Here is a 17,774-nt window from a genome sequence, read left to right as displayed (position 1 = left end):
TTTTAGTTATATAGAGGAGGAACACATGGTGTTGGCATTTTAAACCTGTAGGAAATTGGAGGCATAAGAGAGGATGTGGTCTTTGTTGTGGGAGAGGAGTGTTGGAATGGGGCTTCCTCTATATATGTGTGAGTGGCACTGATGGGTCGTATGCCTGAGTGGCTCCTGTGCAAACCAGAGGAAAGGTTTGCTTGATACATCCCTTTTTTTACAAGATAATTTATGAAGTACTATGTGTGATGGATGTTTCCTAATATTAATATTAGTCATGTCACAAGCTGTCTCTTAAAGGGGCTCACAATCTAATGCCCCTGCCATAGTCATATGTCCTAATACAGTATAAGGTCAACTTTAGTGGGAAGCTTCATGTTTTTGGAATGTGGGAGGAATCCGGTGTACCCGGCGGAAACCCACCCAATATGGGGAGAACATACAAACTCCATGCAGATAGTGTCCTAGCCGAGTTTCGAACTTGGAACCTAGCGCTGCAAAGGTCAGAGTGCTAACCTCTGAGCCGCCATGCTGCCCCATCAAGAGTATTTCAGAGGAAGCAGAGGAGGTAGCTGCGAAATGTGTCAAAAACTGATGGGATTGTGATGATTGCACTGACATCACAATGTTCCAATGTCACAGCTATATTGTTTTGGTTTTGGAAATATGTTTTTATGAACAATTCATGTTTTTAATGAAGGTGCCCTACAAGCCCCTAAAACACGGTTTCCATTATTGGAAGACAAAATGCTATAGTTAAGTCTTTAGGGATTCCTAGACTGTTCATAGTTATATAGTATATATTAGCTTTTCAGTTATTTCCCCAGTATTTGTGTATTTTTTATTTTCATATTTTGTGTATTTTATAAATTTTATATATAATATAAATATATATATAAATATATATATGGATAATGGTCTTTTGTGATGTAACACACTATTGTACTGATGATGTATGACACCAGACTGTTTATCTGCTTTTTGAAACACTACACAATTTAAAACAAGAGCCCGAAGCCCCTCTCTTTTCTCCTTCTAACCCGTTTCTCATATATATATATATATATATATATATAATGTTTTTTACATTTTCTGCTGTCTGTTTTTTCTTTCTCTAAGTAAAAAAATGTGAGTTTATTTTTGTAGAACTAGAACACGTCCAGGATAGTTGAGAGGCCCTTCCATAATTATCAGGAGCTAATTAAAGCATTGCACCCCTAAATTGTCCACAGTTCACCTGAATTTTATATTTTCTGTTGAAATTTGCAAAAAATAATTTCCACTGAAATTTTGTTGAACTGAAAACCCTCAGTTTCACTCATCCTTACTTTCCCAATCGTGTATCATACATGATATACTGCATGGATGTTATTTTTAGGAATCATTCAATTGCAGCACAAATTTCTGAATTATTTAAAAGCAAGTGAGTGTTGTGTTTTTTATATAGCCTATTAGAGGCGGTGACTTCAGCCAATTCCATTACAAAGAAATTCCTTTAAAGAAACGGCTTGAGTTGTGACATTTCTCTCCATCAGTGAGCGCTCTCATTTGCCCTTCATAGAATTGTCACACAACATTTCCAATGTCACTATTTCCTTGAAAGAATGTTAGGAATCCACTGATCTTTTCCTTCAAAGCCACAATCATCTCAATGTTCAAACAATACTTTTGCTTGGATGAGCTCTCGTGTAGTTTTAAGTGTCCTTTTCCCCAAATACCTCCTGACGCAGCTAATACTTTCCAGGCCGCTGCTTTGAAGAGACATGTTAGAACTGGCATCTGTCACGGGACTTCAGATCTGCCAGGGCTATTTCCTAAATGTTTAATCAAGGCAGGACCTAATGAAGGATCACAATGAAAAAATGTTCTACTTAACATTTAGCAGCAAAATCTGACATATTCGCCATTTCATCCAAATTTTACAGTGTTTCTTATTCAAAGTTCACCCAAATGGATATCTCAATCTCCTGCTTCTGGTGGAAGATGTGACTACAAAATCATTTTTTATACAGGCAATCAGAATATAGTGATTGTAGACGGTGCAAATAAAAGATTCCTTCTTTCCGTATGCCATTGCAGAGATATTCATGGTGCTAGGGATTTTTTGGAAAATTGATTTTGTCAAAATTATAGTGAGATTGAGAAAATAAATATATCTTTAAGAAATTCTTCTCATAACCTTTTTGTGCCCTGTATATTTTTGTTTGTGTCTTGATTCAGATTTGATAAAGCTCATGTATTTGCCTTATGCTATTTGCCATGTATGATTGTGACTATTGCTGTTTTAAAAGATTTTGCCCTGTTACCTACTTAGTAATACTGTCCCTTTACACTCATTGTCCTCTAAGTGTTATAAAAAAAAGAAAAAGAGAATTAAAAAAGAAAATAGGTCCTTCCCATGATGCTTTGTGTGTTTTTTATTGCTTTTTGATTTTTTTTAACCGAATACTACAAAAAACACTGAAAAAGTAAAAGAAACACAAATATATATTTGCTTTTGATTTTTTTAGGTGACATTTTTTTTTACTATTTGTTTCTCCAAAAATAGTAATAAAACTTACAAAAGAAAATATAAAGGAAAAAAACATTGTAAAGAAACAGGGATTTTTTTTGCAAGCACATTAGTAATTTTGGTGATAATAAAGTCTAAAAAAAGTGTGTTGTGGTGTGAATGCAGCCTAAAGGAGTTTCCCTTAGGTGCCATTAACACTACTTTTTTGTAACCCTTAGGTGCCATTAACACTACTGCAGTAGTGATATGCTTGTTATTTTAGCACATGGAGATGTGTTATGTGTTATGGTGTGATTCATTCTATTCATTCTGAATAGCATCAAATTGCATCTTGTCAACAGACATGTGCTGCAACATGCAACAATGTACTAACATGTGTTTCAGTTACATATCAAAAATACTGCCTCAAAGGGGTCTAAGGATAAATTAGTGAATCTGATATTCACTGGAACATTTTCTGGTGGAGAATCTTTTACTGCCATTAAAACCCAAGGACCTAAAAGATTCACCATCAGGGAATCCCAGCTATAAAAAGATTTTAAAGAACTTTAAGACATGTGGCGGTGCACATCAAATGTGTAAATGCAATTGTGTAAATGAGCACAAAAAGTAGCCTTAAAAAACATTTTACATCACCTATATTAAAATTATTCATATTTTACTAGCAGTAAAAAATAAAATAAAAGTAAAATGACAGAAAAACACACATTACAGAAATATGCATCAGTGTGTGTTGCAATGCCATTCATTGTGAATGATACCTGAACATACTGCATGGTAGTTGCCAAAACACATAAAATGCATTGTTCTGCCAAGTGGTAGGTAACAAATATAATTTTTGGTCCATTAAAGTGTGTTGGTCTGTTTAGAATGAATGGGCTACCTTATCACAACATGAAATGGGCCTGGCTTATTAAATCTCATTGGAGAAGATAGACTAATATGGGTAAACCTGGTCAATCCAGCAAACCTGGATTTCTTAAAAAAATGTCTGGTATTTGTTGGCAAAGGTTTTCAATCCTGGACCAGGTCCATTCCAATTTTGCTGGATCACCCAGGTTTTCCTATGATAGTCCATCTTCCCCAGTCTTGGAGAGCTTTAATAAATCTGACCCAATGCATGTTTTTATATTCCTAAAATATGAAAATGAAGGATCACCTTATTTTTTTAAAAACTATAAACAATATAACAACATTTGTAAAAAAAGAGATAAAATGTGCAAAACTTCAAAATGAAAGACAGATTGCAAAGGAAAGTAAGACAAACCCCAACATTTTTTAAAAATATATTAATAGCAAAAAGATCAGATCTGAGCATGTAGGCCCCTTAAAGGATGTCTCTGGGTTGGTAACTGGGGATAAAGACAAGGTAGATTTAATAACCTTTTTTTGGCTCTGTGTACACAAAGGAAAATGGCAGAGTTCAAGTGCAAATTCATAAAAGCAATGCCACTGCCTTAAAAGCCAATATTTCTCATTTTTAGAGACTCTTTAGTCACTGGCATGGTACCAATGGATTGGCGTAAGTCCATAGTTGGAAAGGGCTTAGAGAGTTTGATAAAGAAGCACATAGAGACGTTTCTGCTAAAAAATAATATTTTAAGTGATAGTCAGCATGGCTTCAAGAAAGACAGAAGTTGTCAAACAAATTTACATATTTACTCTCTTTATGAGGAAGTAAGTAAACAGGTAGACAGTGTAATAGCAGTTGATATAGTGTACTTTGCTAAAGCATTGACACTGTACCTCACAGATGGTTAATATGAAGTTAGGATCAATAGGTTTAGAAAAGTCAATCTGTAAATGGATAAAAAAATGGCCTAAAGATCGTATCCAGAGAGTTGTAATTAATTATTCAAACTCTAAATGGTCTAAGGTTAACCCAGGGTACCCCAGGGTTCAGTGTTGGGACCTTTATTACCTGGAATTAGGTCCATACAAGATGTCTATAATCTACAAGCAGACCTGGATGCACAGTTTGATTGGTCAGCCAAGTGGCAAATGACATTTAATATTGAGAAATGTAAAGTTATGCACTTGGGGGCTAACAACATGCATGCTTCATACTGTCTAGGGGGAATACATTTGGGGAAGTCAGAAATGGAAAAGGATCTGGGGGTTCTGGTAGATCATAGACCTAATACCAGCATGCAATGCCAAGCTGCAATATCTAAAGCTTTTATCTATCTATATATCTAAAGTTTTTTTCTTGTATTAAAAGAGGAATAGACTGCAGAGATGGACACATAATCCTGCCCCTGTACAAAGCATTGGTCAGACCACACCTGGAATATGCAGTCCAGTTTTGGGCACCAGTTCACAAAAAAGACATTGGGGAATTGGAGAGTGCAGAGAAGGGCAACCAAACTAAGATTAGCTGAACCGATTCTTTTCTACCTTGAGAAGAGTCGTATAAGGGGGATATGGTCACCCTGTATAAATATATAAATGGTCCATGTAGAGAACTCTCTTCCCCATTATTCACTTTGCACTGCTCCTGAATTCAGAGCTGAGTTGTAACTCTCATGCAGGCTGTGTCTGCCTACAGTACAATGAGATGAATAAATGTTGCAGGGGGTTTGGCTATTAGCATTGTCACTGCTAAATACCAAGCCTGTAGCTTGTCCATTGGGACCTTGCCATACCTAGTCATGTTCACTGCTTTCTGAATGGGTAGCACTGCCTCTTGCTGAAACCCTGCAATGTGATCTATAGTGTCTGGGAGAGATATGAGGGACATAAAGTAGGATTTGACTCATTCAGGGGGACATGAAATATTTTTTTTGTAAATTAGTTCTTTTGAAAGTAATAGATTTTTTGTGCATTTCAGTACGGCTTGTGAGTTATGAACATGAACATGAACATGATCTGAAGACTGATTTGGTTAAACAGTGGTTCCTAAATAAGCTGCTATGCAATCTCTGATGTGTAAGTTGTAAAAAGTTGAAATTAAAACTGAATTGAAGCTGAATTTGAATGAAACTGACTTCTTGAAGGGTCATTTATAAAACTGGCAGTCATGCTGAGCTGATTGTCCAGGATTAATTTTATTATCCTGCACGCCTAATTCACATGTGGTGATCTGCTGCCATGCTTGTCACTTTTATGAGTGATCACTAGGAATAAACTACTATTTGTAGATAGTTTTACTACCATCATCTCATCTATAAAGTGGTGATCAACATGATGGACTATTTACCGCTTTGATAGTGGTGAACACCAAAGACTGCAATAGATTGTTTCAAATACCCTGATTGCCACCTCTGAAGTGAATACCACTTTTGAAAAGTAGGCCACATGGCAGAAATGAAAATGAGTGGGGCACTAATCAGTTACTTCCAAATATGAAGTAACTGATTAGTATATTTGGAAAAGTCATAAAAATCTGTTTTCAAAAATGTGAAAAGCAAAGAACTGGCCATCTTTTATCATTTTTTCTCTTCTCTATGTGCCCTATAGTGTCTGTTGTGACATTGAAAATGGAGTACTTCACACTGCATGCAGCTACATAGGTCAGTGGGGCTTTGTTTTATAGTGTCTTTATTGCTTCCTACGAATATGTTAATACTTTAATGTCAATGATCTAGAAACGGGTGCACTTATATGAGTTTTATAGAACAATATACTCCTTTGTGAGAGTTTATATTCCTTTTATTCCTGACCATAGATTGGGCAGCAAGCCAAAATACTAAGCTCTCCCCTCTATATTATTTTCATATTTTACTTCTACCCTGGCGACTCTGAAAATATGTTTTTAATTGTGCTTGTAATGAAGCTGTTGTTTAATTATGCAGAGATACCAGATGAATGCTAATACTGATTTGGCTGTGATAATCAGGTGTACAAATCCAGTGTTAAATTCTAAATGTCTAAAGCTGTTCAAGGCTCTGAGAAAATCAGACTCAACATATTCACATCTGAAAGTTATTCTGGGATACAGGTAGTAATTTGTTGCTTGATTTAACAATATGAGCGTTGTTTATGAACATCCTTGTACAGGATACAATGAACAATGAAGAATGTCAGTTCGTCAATCATAACGATTGGTTGAATCCAGCAGCCGGTGTGAAGCTATCGTCTTTCAGGAGTCTGTGGCAGTTTTAAAGTTCATGTCATTGTGTTTTTTTCTGGGTGAAAAAAAGAAGGAAGCAGAGGAAGGAAGGAAGGAAGGAAAGGAAGGAAAGGGAGGAAGGAAGAAAAGAAAGGGAGGGAGGAAGGAAGGAAAGGAGAGGAAAGAAAGCAGGAAGAAAATGGGGGGGGGGGGGGGGGGAAGGGAGAAAGGAAGGATGGAAGGGAAAGAAAGAAAGGGAGGATGGAAGAATTGGAAGGAAAGAAAGAAAGGAAGGAAAGGAAAGAAAGGGAAGAAGGAAGGAAGGGAGAAAAATAAAGCCTACATATTAACCATTAGCTGTTTCAATTACAGTATAGTTCTAGGACTTAATATTTGAGTAAATATGATACATTGGGCCTGATTTAGTAAAGCTCTCCAAAACTGGAGAAGATATACTATATTGGGAAAACCTGTGTGACCCATCAAATGTGCGATTTGATTTCTTAAAATCATTTGGTATTTTTGGCAAATGTTTTTAGTCTTGAACCAGATCTATTCAGGTTTGCTGGATCACCCAGGTTCTCCCATGACAGTTTATGTTCTCCAGTCTTGAGGAGGTTTAATAAATCAGGCCCAGTTGGTTGAATGAATAGGACACAGTGCTCATGAAGGCAGTAGCACCATACTAACTGACGTTATACTTATACTTGTCAGCAATCTCCCACCTTCGGTTGCTTATATTAATACAGTCCTACACTTTTTAACATATTAATGTAATATTTGTTATTGCAAGGGATGTATCCAAGTTTTGGAATGCTTCCATTTTTGCATAAAAAGCCTCACTGTTCAAAGGAAAACAATAGTCACACCAAAACAAGGAAACTTTTCAGGCAAGTCAGTGTGTCATGTTGACGTTCTTTAGTTTAGCCACTTCAAGGTAAAATAAGCAGATTGTTTCTTACCTCCTGTATTTGTCTCACTGCTTCTCCCAAATTGTTACATGGAACTTTGATCTAATTATATGCATAAAAAATACCCACCTCTGATCTGAGTAGAAGTCATACCTTTTCTGCTTATATCTCTATGCAACTTACATTGTAACCTATTGTGATAGTGGGAATATCCAATTATTGTATGCCTAGGTTTTGTTGCATAGGGACTGGCACAAATGTTTTTTACTCCTTCAAACAGACAATAAAGGTTTTAATCATAACAAATAAAATAAAGAATTTAAATAGTGCCTCTAGGTAGCAACATTATCTTTGAAAACAAGCAATGCAATAATTTAAAGGCAGATTCTAACATAAAGTTGGAGTAATGTAAATACTTTTCTATAGGTCCAGCACTATAATTGGTTACTAATTGTGATTCTGGAGTCTATAGCAGTTGCCCAATGCTGGTACTTAGCATCAACCTTTTTAAGCTGATGTATAGCTAGATAAAAATAATTATTCATTACCTTAGATTGCACTTATGAACTTTGGTCTTTTGCATTGGTTACCTTTATTTCCATATTAAATATTTATAATAATGTTGAGTTATTGTGCTTTATTGTTTCAGTTTATATTCCCCACATCTACAAATCATACCTAAAGAAGTTCTTCCATGTTAGTAGGAGGGACAAAGAAAGAATGGTTATCCTATAAGATAGGTGAAATTGGTAATTTTGTCTTCTGACTCAGCACAGGAAGAAGGATCTCAAACACAGGCCATCAGATGAGAAAACCTATTGCATCTTATCTGCGTTCCTCCTCAATTTAGCTGTCACAAGCAATTAACCCCAATATCCATACCCAGGAGCCATGAATGAGCAGCAGGTGATGCTGGAGGAGATGGTTCTGAAGTGTTAACAAAGTGAGTTGCACAATGTTATTTACAACTTCAGTTTGATGAACCGGTGAAGAAGCTGTTTCTGAACAAAACACATATAAGTGGAGAGATCAGAAAGTGACAAGCATATTAGTCTCACAGCAGGTTTCTTTTATATCCCGCACTTCTGAATTTTAAGCAGCCTGGAAGACATAAAGCAATTTACAGTCTTTAATGTTTGCGCTTTGCATTGTGCCACAGTGACACATCTGGCACAGTTTCATTCAGGGATACTCAATATTCTGTATTCATTCATTACTTCAGTCATTCACTGGTTCATTCACATTCAAGCACCATCATTTTCAGATAAAGCAATAATCTGCAATCAATAATTCAATTTTTATTATTTTCATTATTATTTTGTGGGCATTCCTCTGTATGATCAAGGAAGTTGCAAAAAATTTCAGGGGTCAGAATGAACATAATAAAAGTCGATGTAGTCAAACATCACAATTGCTGTCTAAGTGCATACAGCTACTCACTGTGTGGATCTGTCTCACAAGCATTCTCATTTAGCACTTGGCTGCTCAGCCTTTTAAATCTCAACTTTAGCTTTTTTTTATTTCAGTATTTTAATTTTTCTGGGCAGTGTTAGAAAAAAAACAGCTCTGGCTGCAATATGCACTTCCAGTCTAAAGCTGTTTCTTGTATTACCTTTCTTGGCCACACGATGTTATATCTTTTCAAGGTTGCAGGACACGCAGCCTTAAGCTGCAAACACATGAGATCCATCATGTGTACAATGGGACCCCAATGTTGTTCATCAATCCGCAGTGACAAATCAATGAAGGACCAGTCACCAGGAAAGATTGCTGTTCAATTTCAATAGAGAAGAGCACAGCTGAATGTGGCATGCTTGTCTTCCACTATCCCCCTCTTCATTGAACAGAACTGTGTGTACAGCGCTCATTTGTTCATCTGTCACTGGAAATGTTTACAAAAGATTGTCATCTAACGTCCATCTGATGTCTGGGGTTTTACTTAATCCTAAAAGCCTGAGGACTCCACTGGGAATGCAAACTATCATGAACCATCACCCTGGCACCCTATATTTACATTGTAAAAATGCAGAGAGCAGCACTAAAGCTTTACAAGACTGGAGAAGATACACTTTCATTGGTGAGCCAGAAACACTGAAGTGTACTTTATAAAAGTCATTTGCTATTTGTTAGCAAATATTTTCAATCCTGGACCAGATTCATTCCAGGTTCACTGATGAAAGTGTATCTTTTACAGTCTGGAAAAGCTTTAATAAACCAGCCTATTGTATCAGTTCTGCAATAATACGAGGGGGTGCTGAGAAGTTCCTGGCTTTGCCCAGAAAGAAGAGAGCCAGAGTTAAGAAATAACAGATTTTTTCAACATATTCCCTCCTGAGACTGATGCCCATTCAAATAAAAGCCCTTTGGTTGGGCGGCAAACCAACTCTCAGCAGCATCTTTGACATCAGAAATGTCCTCAAAACATTGCCCCTTCAGGTGTTTCTTCAAATTTGGGACCAGATAAGGGGGGTTGGTGGACCAATTGGAAACCCGGGGTGTTCAATTTGGCAGCCACAAGGTTGGACGTGTGCGCAGGTGCATTGTCCTGCAAAAAAAGGATCCATTTGGTCAACTTTCCACGGCATTTCCTCTTAATATCTTCTTTCAGCTGGTCCAGGAGGTTAGCATAATACTGTCCGGTGATACTAGAGCCCTGAGGTAGGTAGTCCACCAACAGAATACCGTCTTTGTCCCAGAAAACGAACGCCATGACTTTTTTGGCCGTTTTCTGGGTTCAGAACTTCTTCCGCGAGGACCCGCTGTGGCGCCATTCCTTTGACTGTTCCTTGGTTTCAGGATCATAGATGTGGAGCCAGGTTTCATCCTGGGTCACTAAACTAGTCAAAAAGTCCTGTGCAGCTTCATAATGGGCCAAAGCGGCTTTGGATGCTTCAACTCGTTCCTTCTTCTGATCACTGTTCAAACATTTCGGCACGACTTCGCTGAAAGCTTGTGCATGTCTAGGATAGGGGTGATAACAAACCCAACACGCTCCCATGGGATGTCAAGTATCTGGGCTATCTTTTTTTTCGGATATTCGCAGGTCCTTAATAATCAGCTCATGGGCAGCATCGCAGGTTTCCGGGTAAGTTGAGGTTGGGGGGCGCCCACTGCAGGGCTTCAACGGTGAAATGCCCAGTCTTGAGACAAGATATCCAGGTTTTGACAGTGCTGTAGGAAGGACACTTCTGCCCCAATGTTTGTGACATCTCAGTGTGAATGTCCTTTGCTGACTTTCCCTGGAGAAACAAAAACTTTATGACGGCCCGTAACTCCAACGACGTGAAACTTGCTTGAGCCTCTGCCACCACACCTTCTCACTAAAAGAAAAAACAGTTTTAAGAATCGCAAAGACCTGATATTTGCACAGAGACATACCAAGATGTTGGGCTGTCATATGCCCCCATTTTTCTATTTCATCTGGAAGGGGGCAAAGCCAGGAACTTCTTAGCACCCCTTCGTATATATATATATATATATATATATATATATATATATATATATAATATATAATGATTGTTGGCTTTTACTGGATTGAGTGCAATGCAAATGTGACTACTTCCCAATAAACCTAAACCTAAAAATGTAAGCAACTGTAATTCATAATTAGGTATTCAATGCAAACACAGTTTCACCTATAAGTGATCATTCTCTTTCCTAGATCAGCATTCTTTATTTATTTGCTAAACAAAACCCAATAGTTCACTGGTTAAGATACCGCCTGCTCTTTCCGAGGCCATTGAGACAGATTAACCTTCCTAGCGGTAACCCCGAGTGTGACTCGGGGTAGAAAAAAGTTGCTGAAAGCGATAACCCCGAGTCACACTCGGGATATGTAAACCTATGGGAAGGTTAGTAAATACATCGCTTACCTGATCCGCGTTCCCCTGTCATCCATTGTCACAATCTCTGCCCTCCTCCTTCTTCCTCCGGCCGGCTTCTGCATCCCATGAGTCACCGGGGAGTTCCCCGGTGACGTTGGTGGGTGTGTACGTTGCCGGCGGGGCGTGAAATTCAAAATCGATTTGTATTGCATTCAATACAAAATAACTGTATTGAAAGCAATACATTAGATTTTTTAAAAACATATAGATTTTTTATTTTATTCAATTTATTGTTTTTACATAATTTTGTGTTTCAAACTTTATTATACTCATACTATTTAATTATACTGTAAAATAAATTTTCATGAAAAACAATGTACCGCTTTTAGACATATAAAACTGGAAAGAAATGAACTGCTAGGGATGTTTATAAAGGAATAGAGAATGTTTATGTTCTACAGGTTTAGTAAATAAGTGAACATTTGCATGCACATATATTTGGTATTTAAAGTGGACACAGCTTTGTCTTATTCACTAAATGAATATTTACTACTTAATAAAGAAATCAACCCCAGCGTGTGGAAGTATTAGACAGCACTAATACCGGGTCTTTGTTAAAGCTCTGAGATTTTTAATTAGTTCTTTGAAGACAAAACTGGTTTACATGCTCTGGAACAAACACAATAATACAAGATGTGTAAAATTTTGGCTTTATGGAGCTCAATGACATTTTAAACAGATGAAGAATTTGTTTTGTATTCTTTTTTTTAGTTTACACTATAAGAAATAAACAGAATATCAGCCCAAATAATGAATATACAGAGACTCTGGGCCTGATTTATTAAAGCCCTCCAGGCAGGACAGGATAAACTTTCATTAGTGAAGCTGGGTGATCCAGCAAACCTGGAATGGATCTTTGGCACCGCTTTGTCCTGCAGTTGAGTGACATTCAGTTCAGTTGAAGTTAGTGAAGGTACCATTCTTTTTCCAGAGGAGAAAAAGCTATTGTACAGCCAATCAGATGCATTGGAACGGTTAGGAGTGCGGCTGAGCGATGGAAGAACACTGCTGTCAACCACAAGTCTTAAATGGCCTTTATTAGAGAGAATTACTTCCTATCCCATAGCCACAACAGGAAGTAAGAGGAAATCTATGTGGACTATATGAGAGTCTGTGGGTTTCAATGACAGTATAAAATACCTTTTGGATCGTTGATGCAAACTAAATTCTGCTTCATAAAATAACCAGTTACATCATCCTAACCGGAAAATGAAAACGGACAAAGACTCCAAACCCACTATTTTTAATGGTGACCAATAAAGTAATGATCAGGCTGACTTCCACTTTGTAAATAAAGCAAACACCATCAATAAAAGGGGCGATCTTCCAAAAAGTGTTGAATCCTGCTGAAAAATGGTGATCTCTGCAGGTCATCCCTGCTTTCATAAAAGGAATCCACAGGTAGTCCCCGGGTTAGGGAGGTTAAGGACATCAGACATACTGACTCCTATGACTCCTAGATACAAATGGGGCTTCCTTGCTCCCTCGTGTGCAGGACAGAGGCTTGGAGGGAGGAGGGGAGCTGTTTGCATGACTTGAAAAAGAAATCTTTTGCTAAACACAGCCCAGATGGAGCTCTCCTGCAAGCTCTTTAACTCTTTAATGACCAAGGCATACTCTGCAGTTGTTCCTTTTTGCATATCATAGCACAGCTTGCTCAGAAGTTAATGAATGTCTAGACCCTATAAAGTTTTTTTTCTTCAATTGTAATTAACTCACAGTGAGGATTTTTGAGGATTTTATACAGTAACTGACACCACGCTGCCTAATAGAATGTTGAGACAAACATCTGTCCTAATTGCATTTAATAAAATAGTGTACATGTTCCAATTTACATACAAATTCAACTTAAGAACAAACCTACAGTCCCTATCTCGTATGTAACCCAGGGAATACCTGTATATCTTTTTTGGGGACACAGGCAGCAACAAAAAGCAATTTACCTTCCTCCCTTCCTTCCTCTAAGGAAATAAAAAACAAAACAAAAAGAATCACATGAAGTTACACTTTTGAGCACTGCAGCCATGCTAAAATACTCAATAACATAGTATTATTATTATTCATAATTATCAGTATTTATATAGCGCCAATATATTTCGCAGATCTCATAGGGGTTGGAAATGACAGACAGATACAGATAGTGACACAGGTGGAGAAAAGGACCCTGTCCAGAAGAGCTTACAATCTAAGAGGTGGGGGAAGCAGCACACACTAGGAGGGGGTAAGTAAGAAATAAGAAAACAATTTCATTGTTTGAAAAAGAACGGAATCATGAATAATATAAACTAAGCACAAATGAACAAGCCGTATAAATGGCTCCTTTCTCCTGCAAGTAATGAACTGAACTGACTTGTCCTCACACTGGGCCTTATTTCCTATTATGTGCTAATTCCCCCACTTACTAGATTGTAAGCTCTTGGGGGCAGGATCATCTCCTCCTCCTGTGTCACTGTCTGTATTTGTCTGTCATTTGCAACCCCTATTTAATTTACAGCGCTGCGTAATATGTTGGCGCTAAATAAATCCTGTTTATTAATAATAATATTATTAATAAAGATAAAAATAATAATAATAATAATAAAAATAATGATTTATTAAAGCTCTCCAAGGCTGGAGAGGATACACTTTTATCAGTGAAGTTGGGTGATCCAGCAAACCTGGAATGGATCTGGTCCAAGATTGATACATTTGCTAGCAAATAGCAAACTACTCTAAGGAAATACATTCCAGGTTTGGTGGATTACCCAGCTTCACTGGTAAAAGTGTATCTTCTCCAGCTTTGGAGAGCTTTAATAAATCAGGGCCACTCTCAGGGAAAGGTGTTGAGTGCAGTACCGCAGTACTAGCAGCAGAGGACGCTGTGGTACATGAATCCCGCACGGTGCGCTGGGATGATGCAGGCAGGGGATGCTGCACGATTCCAGGGATGAGTAGAATCATCTGATACGCTGCAGCTGCTCCTCTCTCTCTCTCTCTCTCTCTCCCTCTCTCCCTCTCTCTCTCCTTCTCTCTCTCTCTCTCTTTGCATCCTTTGGGCGGCAGGGAAATGTTCGCAGCTTGCTAGGATCCTCAGTGCTGCCACAATCCCAGTTGGAGATCATTTTGCTGGCATCATCCTCCTCCTCCTGGTCTCCTTTGTCTGTGAATGGAAGGTGCCGCCTCCAGGATAGGTACATCCAGTCCTTGGTGCCACCATCACCCACAGGGCAAGCATTGCACGACTGGCAGGATGCAGAGGACCAACTAAGGTGAGCTGAATGGGCAAACATCCCTTGGCATGGATCCAGTCCTACCTGTCACTTCCAATGCCTGGCAAACTTAGAGGTTTCTGCATGCATCAAGGTGTATCAGTTTGTGTACATTGCTTGCTGATGCTGCTGTGATCAGCACCAAAGTTTGCTGACCGGTACAGAGGCAGGATATCATAGAGGGCACACTGACCGGTCACAGATATTTGGGCTCATTCAGTGTTTGCATTTGGAGAAAGTATATGAAAGATACAATTATTGGCCATCACTAGAGGTCTCTGATGTTGTCATATACTGAGTTATTTACTGCTAAGGAGCTGGCACTTGTTCTTGTGTGTAGTAGTTTACTATCTGGATCTACTATGACAATGAGAAAAAGGTTCTTTATACATACATATATGCTTTGTATGGGTATGTATTTATTGTGTGTATGTAATATTATTTATTATTATTATTTTTAATCTTTGTATTGGTATTTGTTGATCATTTTATTATTAGTCGTCTTTGAAGTGTTATTTGTTTATCATTTTATTATTATTAGTTACCTTTGTATTGTTATTTGTTTTTGTTGATCATTTTATTATTAGTCGTCTTTGAAGTGTTATTTGTTTATCATTTTATTATTATTAGTTACCTTTGTATTGTTATTTGTTTATTCATCATTCTGTTATTATTAGTCATTTTTGTATTGTTATTTGTTTATTTAGCATATTATTATTAGCCATATTTGTAATATAATTATTGGTAATAATAATACTCAGTAATATTGTTATTGAACATGTTATAAGGTTTTTTTTATTATATTTACTCTTTTATTAGTCGGAGTTGTACAATTATTATTGGTATTTTTAGAAGTCATATTATAAGGAACAACAACAACAATCATTATTACTACTATGAATATTATTAGAAGTGTTAGTTATTACTTTAGTTCTATTGGTCATTATTGTAAAAATCTCATTATTTTTTATTATTAATATTATTACACAGTATTTATGTAGCGCCATCATAATACACAGCACTGTACAAAGTCCATAGTTGTGTCCCTAACTGTCCCTCGAAGTGGCTCACAATCCAATATCCCTACCATAGTCATATGTCATTGTTATGTTATTGGTATGTTATTCTTCATGATGGTTAGATATATTGATACATTATTATTATTATAAATACTCCTAGGGCTCTATTTATAATACAGAGAACCTGACATTGCCCGGTGGTAATCAATTACTGTACTACCATTGAAACACAATGAACCTGAAAGATTCCCACCAAGGAATGTTTGAGAAAATTTCAGATTCCTTCTTTATAAATAGACCATATACTTGTATGTATTAATATTAGTAGTGGTAGTGATTGTTGTATCATTACTACTATTAGTAGAAGTAAATAATAATAATAATAATAATAAAGGTAGAGGTATTTGGAAGTTTCATATTGTTGGAATTATTATTATCTGCTTGCACTGGGGACTATTTGAATCCTACAAGCTGAAGAACATGTCATGCATGCACTTTGAAGACCTTTACCCAACAGATATCAAACTAGTTATTATTTCTCTTGTGCATACTGTATGGTGGTAGTAGTATTTTTTCTTTTCATTTTTTGCTATATCAATAGTCTTGTTTTATAATGAAATATTGTGAGTAAAATTAGCACTAGTATATCGTTGGGAGATAAATTAATTTTATTATATAATTATTATCTGTTAGTAATAGTTATTAGTATGAATAGTAGAGATTGTAGTTTTTTCAGAACCTATTATTATTATTATTATTATTAATAATATTATTAATAATAATATGAATAATAATAATAATAATAATTTATTGGGGTCTGCCAATCACTGTACATTAAATAGAGGTTGCAAATGACAGACAGATACAGACAATGATACAGGAGGAGGAGAGGACTCTGTCCTGAAGAGCTTACAATCTAGGAGGAAGGTTGAAGATAATGTCATATATGTACCAAGCAGACCCTCACCAAAAGTATGTCTAGTAGTAGTTAATCACATTGAACTGGACTTGTTCTTGTATTTTGAAGACATTTTGCACCTTTCCAAGCTGCTTCTACAATACAGAACTGAAGAAGCAGCTTGAATGGGCTGACAAATGTGTTTAACATTACAAGAACAAGTCCAGTTCAATGTGACTAACTGCTACTAGACAAAAAATGACCTGAATGGAGGGGAAACTATACAGACATACCCAGTGTATGTGTTCTCTGAAACTGTCATATATGAGTGTTTCTCAACCAGGGTTCCTCCAGAGATTCTAGGGGTTCCATGAGCAATGAGCACTTCTCAGGTCAGTTACCCCCCATACCAGTGATATGTAAGGGTAACATTTTTCCTATTAGGAATGTAAGAATCATTTATCATACTGGCCACAACACCAATGTTCTGTGAGCTGTGGATGTAGTAAATATAGCTGGGGTTCTCTGAAATCAGAAAGTAATTTCAAGGGTTCCTCTTGGTTGGGAAAGACTGTCATATACCATTGCATAGCGGTCACTATTTTGCATTGTGAATGTTTACAAAAGGTTGTTTTCATTAGCTCTAGAAATTTCAAAGATTTTAGATTTTTGTTGAACCCCTGACTCCAAATCTAGCAAATACTTATTTGATTTTATTTATTGTTCTAAGGCATTGATGTGCTGGAATGGTCAATATATAAAGGACAGTACACAGCAACCAATCAGAATACTTCTTTCATCAAATTCACAAGCTCTGATATACTGATATATATAATGCTTTGTACTTTGCACATCATGATTACCCATTGTACGGTTTCAATGAAAAAGCTAAGAATGATTTTATTATTTTTCTATAGTTCAGATATCCATTGCAGGCCAGATACCCCATGTAATAATTTATAGTGCTTTGGTCACTGATTGCAATAGTGACAACGGAATTTCCAGCTTTCTTTTACACAGTCCAATTCCTTTTTATCAAAACCACCTACTGTAATTTCCCTAATGGGATACTAATGAAAAGGTTAGCAAACAGGCAGAGCTTTGTATTTGGTTGGACATGAATCATGGTCAGACACTTTAAACTAGTAATTCTCAACCAGGGTTCCTCCATAGATTTCCAGGGGGTCGTTGAGCAATGAGCAATTTGTGCATCTCACGTTAGTTTCCTTTTTGGCTATCTGTAAGGGTGACATTCTTCCC

The 17,774-nt window shown here is 37.0% G+C and overlaps 1 protein-coding gene across 1 annotated transcript in view; it reads left to right on the top strand.

Moving 5' to 3' along the window:
• The first annotated feature begins 14,396 nt into the window (after positions 1-14,396).
• The window catches only part of MTUS2 (microtubule associated scaffold protein 2), a 273,935-nt gene continuing 270,557 nt past the window's right edge, over positions 14,397-17,774 (top strand). Inside the window, exon 1 of the mRNA XM_072404531.1 lies at positions 14,397-14,597. The gene's annotated coding sequence lies outside the window, so the exon portion shown is untranslated. The remainder of the gene's footprint in view (positions 14,598-17,774) is intronic.

The sequence above is a fragment of the Pyxicephalus adspersus genome, chromosome 1, assembly GCF_032062135.1.
Source record: "Pyxicephalus adspersus chromosome 1, UCB_Pads_2.0, whole genome shotgun sequence".
In the NCBI taxonomy this organism is placed as follows: Eukaryota; Metazoa; Chordata; class Amphibia; order Anura; family Pyxicephalidae; genus Pyxicephalus; species Pyxicephalus adspersus.
The sequence above is the reverse complement of the archived record's forward strand: the minus strand, read 5'-3'. Positions and strand labels throughout refer to the sequence as shown.